The 8,553-nt window shown below is 40.0% G+C and overlaps 1 long non-coding RNA gene across 1 annotated transcript; it reads left to right on the forward strand.

The window, feature by feature from the left end:
- Positions 1 to 325: 325 nt before the first annotated feature.
- LOC125630141 (uncharacterized) lies at positions 326 to 6,139 on the forward strand. Its single transcript, XR_007354571.1, has 2 exons — positions 326 to 411; positions 5,733 to 6,139. It is a non-coding gene; the product is annotated as an uncharacterized LOC125630141 (long non-coding RNA).
- Positions 6,140 to 8,553: the final 2,414 nt, after the last annotated feature.

Consider the following 8,553-nt stretch of genomic DNA (forward strand, 5'->3'; position numbering starts at 1 on the left):
CAAGGAATTTTAATTAAAGCCAAGTGTTGTTATCTAAAGGTGGCTTATAGAAAGTTTACAGAAAAAACCTACCTATCGTAATTTCTGTGATAGGGAATTTCAGGTATTCTATTTTCCACTCTGCCATGTCATGGTGAGATCATCTGTCTCCTTTCTTCAAAGTCTGTGTCAGAATATTTAGCTAGATATATGATAATGGACTGCATTTTTTTCAGCTTTGGTAAATCCCGACAATATTTTGGACCAGTTTTAAATTCGGCCCTTGATTTTCAAACATTTACCTTTGCTATCTTTTTGCTTTATGTAACTTGTGCTTTTCTTTCCCCTTCAGTTGATCGGTCTCTCTCTCTCTCTCTCCTCCGCCCCGCGCCGAGAAGGAGCAAAACCTTGGGGTTTGCAGAATTTATATTTGTAAGTATAAGCTTTCTGCCAAGACGCATGAGATACTTAGTAATTACTAGGTTTGTGTGAAATCTGTTTTTGATAGTGCTTACTGCTCAGCAGCTGATCCGTGTGCATGGCTGAAGTACGTATGTGAGCACCTTGTCTGAGCTAAAAATAGCTGTCATTATCCAGTAAGTGCTGACTTCTCATCACACACTAAACATGGGTCTGAATCTGAGCTGCTCTGATAACTTATGAGCACGGTCAGCTAGATCTCATTGATTTTTGGTTTCTGGACTGAATACACAGCAGTTTTCCTATAAACATCCCAATATGATTGATTCAGGCAACATTTTTCTCCAAATCGCTAAGTGCTAATTCAATTTGATGGGCACGGCAGGGAATGGAATGTACCACAGGGAATTTTCTTTCAACAACATACAAAGTGCAGCCTTTTCATCCAGTCATGTTACTGTTGCAGATCTAATGGGTTTTTATATAAACCCTCTCTTGGTTGCCTTTCTGTATGACAGCATGTTAGAGCAACATTATACTTGTCCTGTTGCTTCTTTTGAAGTTTCCTGAAAAGTCAGGGAAACAGTATCAATACATTTGACTTTTGTTTTTTGCACAACGCTACAGCCCAAGTGATGAGTTACCAAGACAGATGCTCTTTCCTCAAGCACAACACAGAAGTGATGTGCTGAAGGGGTCTTAGGGAATGGTTCCCATGAGCTCTTGTTAAAATTAATTTAACTAGCGTTTATTGTTAAAGACAGACAGTGTGCCTGGCAGTGTATAAGACTGCAAAAAGCTTGCTGTGCTCTTTAAGACAGCACATAAAGACAGGTTTCAGAGTAACAGCCGTGTTAGTCTGTATTTGCAAAAAGAAAAGGAGTACTTGTGGCACCTTAGAGACTAACCAATTTATTTGAGCATAAGCTTTCATGAGCTACAGCTCACTTCATCGGATGCATGCAGTGGAAAATACAGTGGGGAGATTTTATATACACAGAGAACATGAAACAATGGGTGTTACCATACAGACTGTAACAAGAGTGATCAGGTAAGGTGAGCTATTACCAGCAGGAGAGCGGGGGGGATGGACGGACGGGACGACCTTTTGTAGTGATAATCAAGGTGGGCCATTTCCAGTAGTTGACAAGAACCTTGCACAATGACTTAGCCACTCCCAGTCTCTATTCAAGCCTAAGTTAATTGTATCCAATTTGCAAATGAATTCCAATTCAACAGTTTCTCGCTGGAGTCTGGATTTGAAGTTTTTTTGTTGTAATATAGCAACTTTCATGTCTGTAATCGCGTGACCAGAGAGATTGAAGTGTTCTCCGACTGGTTTATGAATGTTATAATTCTTGACATCTGATTTGTGTCCATTTATTCTTTTACGTAGAGACTGTCCAGTGTGACCAATGTACATGGCAGAGGGGCATTCCTGGCACATGATGGCATATATCACATTGGTGGATGTGCAGGTGAACGAGCCTCTGCTCACGCGATTACAGACATGAAAGTTGCTTATAATCCACAGATTATCAGGGATTTAAGGAGCTTCTAGTAATCAGGATTTGAGCTATTTTGGATGTTAACTACATGATAAAATTATGTGTCAATATATTTTTACAGTGAAGAGTTTATGTTTTTCCAACCATGCCTAACTGAACCACAGATTTTTCTCATACCTTTAAAGTAGTTCACCAGCCAAGAAAGGACATGGAAAAAAATCAGGGAAAAATGTTTTGGGAAGTTATAAGCTAGTGATTACAGCGTGTTTGTAAATAAGTTGTTTGCAGTCTAAAAGAAACACTCTTTTATAAACCAAATTCATAACCAGTGTACACTTTGTGCAATTCTGCTGAAGATCACACGGTTGTTTGTCAAAGATGACTCAGTCACCCCTATAATTACTGGGGTTTGAATTTCATCTAGGCTGTTTCAGACTCCTACATTGCTTAACTGTACTTTCAAAATTCTTTTAGTGTTGTAAAAGGACATGTGCCATCCCTTGCAGCCCTGTATGGCAGGTGGATGTGCCCCTGCCTTACCTTCCCCAATTGTACATAAATAAGATCACTTTAACAGATCAGGGCAAAGAGAAGCCAAAATTGAAGTAGCTTGTCCCTTTTAATAAGATCTATGGGAACAAGCACTTACAACAAACAGTTTGTAAGGTCCTCACCCTTGGACCCTGGTTCAGAGCTCCCAAATGTGAAGTCCCCAAACCAAGTCTTTGAAGCTAGTCTTCTGGAGCAGGAAAGAGAGAGACCCATCTCTTGTCCCCTCTCCTAGGCCTCTGTGGTTTTCCAGGCTTTTCATTTTTCCATACCTGCTCCCTCTTGAGATCTCTGATCCTTAGTGACAGCCCGGCTGTATAAACACCACCTACCTCCTTTCCTCTGCACCTGGATAACGCATTGGGCTGGCTGGTCCCAGCCCTCTGACCCTTAAAGGGGCAGACCAACCTGTCACAAACGTTTTCAATTGATACTGAAAATTGTAGGTTAACAAGAGAGAATGCATCATAAAGGGGAGAATTGGAAAGTAGGACTTGGGAGTTTCATTCACAGCCATTGCAAGACAATGGACAAGTCACTTAGGCCGCAACTGAGCAAAGCACTTAAGCAGATGCTTAATTTTGAGCACTTTTGGATGATACCCTGAATTATGGTCCAGTGCTGTAAGTGACCACAATTGCCATTGACTGTGCAAGCCAAATGCTTTGAGCAGAGTTGTAACTTTTAACCCTTACTTAGTAACCATTTGGGAATTTGATAGTATACCATTTCCCACCTCACAAAGGTAGTGTGAGGTTTGTTTGACTTAAGGATCCATACAACTGCAAAGAATTATTATTATTGGAGTTGGGTGAATCCTGAAAATGTTGGTGAAGGTTAGTTTGAATTTTTCAACAAGTTTGATTCACCCGTGTTGGAGCCTCTTGGTATTCAATTTCTGCTAACCAGCTCCAAGGCTCACTGACAATTAATTCTCAATTCTAATGTTCAGCTACAGAAATTGAATTCTGAATCTTGATGGTAAGGGTTAACTCATCTGATTAGGGAAAAGAAACCAGTAACATGCAGCTCTTGTGACCAATAATTAAGCAACACAGTTGTAACAGCAAGACACCACTGGAATTTATCTAAAACTTCATTATGTAGTTTTTAAAAATGGAGAAATAAAGAGGTCTGATACATCGAGGGCTCAACTTAATTAATTCTGAGCCCATATTAACAGTCAGTACATAGCTACACTGCTCCACAAGCAGATCAGGGAGGGAACTGCGACTGGCACAACTAGCTCCCTGGATCACTCGTTGCTCTGGGTGGATGTAGGGCATCTGCCTCTAGTAGTAGATGACTACTCCTGCTGTTTTGGTTCAGTTACACACAGTGGTCAGAGGGAACAGAGTCAAGGCTACGTGCGTTTACATGTCAATCTTCCTGTGAGGGAGAGTAAGAGCCCCACAGAGGCTGCTCTCCCTGCACCCTGTGACCTGGAATTCAGGTGGCCCACCCACAGAAGAAAGATGGTGCCTTGCTTTCCAGCATGGGCAGTAGGGTAACCCATTATATTGTCTTAACTATTTTAATGATGAATTACTTGCTTTGCTCAAATCATCGCCATCAGAAGAGGGCCTTGCTCAGAGTTCAAATCCAAATCTGAACTTCAAAGTTGGGAGTGGCAGCTGGATCTGTTTTGACTCAGATGAATTTCTAGTTATTTAAATTCAGATAAAAGCTAAAGATATTCATTCTAACTACCTATTTTTCTAGCACAATTTCTAATTAGAAATTGTCCCCGGTAAAGGTAAGAGTCTAAGCTGAAATGTGGTTAATGGGGAGGGTAAAGATTTATTGCGCCTCTAGAAAAAAAAGAAATTCCAAGAACAAACTCAATGTCACTACTGGAATTTTCAATCTAGTCAAAAGCAAAGTAGCCAGCAGCATTACAATTGATACTTGTTTTTTAAATGTAGTTGAGCATGGTTTGCTACTGTCACAATATTCCAGGTTCAAGAAATGATATAGGGTAAAATGGGTAAAGTGTCAGGGGAAAGTTTTATTATGAACCCCATAAAGCCTCAGTCTGTATAGTTTTGTTTAGAGTATGTAAATACTGCCAAACAGTACATGAGACTGAGTTGCATTGCTTTGATACAAGTTCTACACATTACTTCCCCCTGGTAGTTGCATCTATTTTCCTCCCCCAACTCCCAATAGAGCTCCTGAAAAAGTAAGGGGGAACTCATAAGCATTTAAATTGATACATATTAGAGCTTATTGCTGGGAGAATATAATCAATCAATGTCTGATATGTCATAACTGAATTTGCTTTGGTGGTTCGTGCTCCCCTTTGTGATCATCATGAATAGTTTAATGTGCAGGTTTACTGGCAGAGAATTCTTCTTCTCTATTTAAGTAGAGGCTCCAAAACCGTATCTGACCCATCTGCATGCCCAGTGGTATCTATTAATTGTCAGTTGATAACAGCTATTACAGATGAAAAAGACTGCTATGTTTGGGAGGATGGATGGCCTTGTGGCTAAGACACAGGACTGAGGTTCCTGGATTAGATTCCCAGCCTTTCCTGTGGGACCTTGGGCAAATCATGTAAACTTCCTGTGCCTCAGCTCCCCAGCTGTACAATGGGAATAATAATTAGTCCCTTTCTCCCGCATGTTGCCTGCCTTGTGTTAGTCTGCAAGCTCTCTGGGCAGGCACTGTCTCTTGGTAGGCGTACGTTCAGTGTTTAGCACAAGAGGGCATCTATGTGCTACAATATGACAAGTAACATAATGAGGTCATTCTGAGTGACAGCAAGTAGAAAACCCCTTAATTTCAGAAACGGTGTCACAGCATGGACCAAGAATACCTATTATTGTGATGTCTTATTTTTGTAATAGCATTTTTTGTGGTATAAAAATGGCCCCATTGCATCCCGCCCCAAGTATAATACTTGAATACCTGTACAAGTTGGCTCAATATCAGAAGCTACCACAAATTCACAAATATCCCTTTGCTCTCATCCTGTTAGGCAAAAGTGTGGCAGTCCATACCCTTATGTTCATCTTTTTTTTTTTACAAGACCATGATGAATTTTGTACAAAGTATGCCTTGTAAGGTATCATTTGAAAACTCAGTCTGGTGAACATTATTGTCCTGGTAAAATATGTGTGGGAACATTGTATGTGACGTTAAGATCTATTCCAAGTCCAGGGAAACAGCTTCAAACCTGTTCCCCAGAAACAAAAGAGTAGCCAGCACCTCAGCCAGGTGTCAACATAATCAAATAGACTATCACCTGATTAAAGGGTCATTCTTTGGCAGGAAGAAGTGTCTGAGTGAGGAATGTACATCTTGGGAAATGGACTTGCTGTCTCTGAACATCAGCTGGAGAGGATTCTCAAATAAGAGAATTGCTAAAAGAAAGTGTAACAGAGGACCCCAAACTTCTTTCTCTCTCTGCCCATGACATCCACAATGCCTGAAGGAAAAGGAAAGGAGCATTGAACTGCAGGATGAGTCCTGGCTGGAAAGCATCCAGCTAATAAGACTGCAAGAGAACATGTGGTGAGAGAGACACTTTGCTTTGAATTCACTTAGCCTGTTCAGTTAGATATTAGTTCATTTTTTACCTTTTATTTTCTTGTAACCAAATTCTGACTTTTATGCCTCATTACTTGTAATCACTTGAAGTCTTTCTCTGTAGTTAATACACTTGTTTTATTGTTTTACCTAAGACAGTGTGTTTGGAGTGAAGTGTTTGGGAACCTCCATTTGAGAGAACAGGGTTTGTGCATATCATTTTCTATTCATGAAATTACAGACTTTCTATGGGTTTGTATTGTCCAGGAGAGTTCCAGGCAGTACAAGATGCACATTTCTTCGGACAAGTCTGGGACTGGAAATTTTCTGTTGTCACTCAGCAATTCAATTCAGGAGTGGCTAGCTAAGAGCACTCATATAACAGTAAGTTACATGCTAGACCCTGTGTGTGACAAAGGCCAGGAGTGGTTGCACTCACAGCGAAGCAGTGTAAAAGGCCCCCAGTTTGGAGAACTGAGGGGACACATCTGTCCAACAGTCCAGATTGCATCCTGGGTAATGTCACCAAAAAACAGAGATTAGCTGGACTGTATTGTGGCATCAACAGGAAACTACCAACAGATAACAACTAGGTACAGGGCCAGTAGGGCCTTATTTCATGGAAAGTAGGGATTTACTTGGGCAGTGTAAATACATGTCCCTATTACTGTTTCCTTTGTCCACATACCCAGAGGCCTTCTGATTGTTTTATATCACTTGTGGCAAGCTCTTTGGGCACAGGAACTCTCTCTTACTGTGGCTAGCACAGCAGGAACGTGATGAGGGGCCTGAATGTACCAGAATGAACAACAGAAACAATGAACTTGGGCTCTGGACAAAACAGGGAAAGCTAGTTTTCAGAGTTGAGGACATATGCTGAGAATGATGCACCATGTGCACCCAGATGTTCAAACCTAGGGCATGTTAACTTTAATGATTTTAGCAAGGAGAGAAAGGCCATTTGAGGGGGTATGGTCAAACTATATAAAGGCTTTCAAGAGCAATACCAAGTTTTTTAATTGCACTTACAAGTGAACAGGTAGTCTTTAGTGCAATAGTCTAACATATTTCCTGCACAACACAAAGCAAACAAGCTGGCATATCTAGGCACCAGCAGTCACTTTTGAGTGGTCAATGGTAACCAAATTCAGAATGTGTTGTGTGGATACCTCATCTGGAGATGCCTAAGGCAGGGACAACAGAAACAAGGTCCACATCCACTGATTTAGCCAAAGATGAAGGCAGAGATGGCACAGGGCAGCCAAATCTCTTAGATAGGTATGAAAATCTCAGCCAAAATCCATTCTAAACACGTCCATTCGCAGGACTCTCTTTGCTTTATTCCAAAGCGGGTAAGTATGGTGATAAAACTAAGACTGGTTACTACCAAAGAGAGCTTTATTTTGTTACCACATTTTTAATGCTGCACAGATGACGTTAAACTGAAAAATACAAACATTTCCTGATGCAATGAGGCTTCCATGCCTGATTCACCAACTTTTTTTAAACACTTTTGAGAATTCCTTAATCCATCTGAGTTTTCAGCTCAAGCTTTTAAGGTTCAGAATGACAGCTGAGACAATCTCTGTTCTAATAAATCCAGTAACACTTTCAATGAAACATCTACAATATGGATCCAATTTACCATTAATACAAAGTCCATATTTTAAATAATCAATTTTTAAAACATACCTATTAAGTATGGCCTCTTATGAGATAGGCATTTTATACAATTAGTCAAAATGTTATATAAACACATCTGAGTCAATTAAAAACGACTGTCAAATCTTATTCCACACTTAGAATTCCTACTGATATCCACACGAGTTTGACACATAAGGGAAGGGAAAATATAGATCTCAATTTGTCAGTTATCCATTATAGTTTATTCTTACCATAATTAAAAAATACTTATTGGAGTCGTTTAAATTTAAAAACTGTTACCGCAGACCCAAATCTGAAAGAAATGAAGTTGAAATAAATCTGATGTTAAATTCTCAGTAGGAACTCTTACAGATCTTTGTTTATTTTCAATAAGAAACTAGCTGTTATGGGACTAACGTTTAATAAAACAGTATGTTCTGCCATAGTTATGGGAATATGTATAATATGCTCCTGTTAGACTCATCTTTGATGGGTCTTCTGATATTTTGCTAATTACAGTGAACAAGCATAATTTCCTGTAAAACAGATGCAGTCATCCGGCAGATGTACATTAAATGTTACAGCTACCATATCTTTTACACAGAAGGAAATGTATTCGCAACACTGACCTGACCTAGGGCCCAAGCCTGCAAGCATGGATACAGCATTGACTCCATAATGTCCCAGGTTCCTGGGATGATTACTGTGTGCTTTATCCTCAACTGTCCTATTAAAAATCCATAAACATTCCTAAAAGAGTTTGGTAATGTCTGATGTTTTCCTTTAATTGCTATCATAAAGCAAGCAGCTAACTGTATAAAGAACAGGCCACCATGAAAATGGCCTCTCTGGTGTCTTAAACGTACAACCACCTCCTCTGCAAATACTTGCAGGGTCACAGCATCAGCTGCATTTTACC

Source organism: Caretta caretta, chromosome 1, assembly GCF_965140235.1.
Source record: "Caretta caretta isolate rCarCar2 chromosome 1, rCarCar1.hap1, whole genome shotgun sequence".
Taxonomy (NCBI): domain Eukaryota; kingdom Metazoa; phylum Chordata; order Testudines; family Cheloniidae; genus Caretta; species Caretta caretta.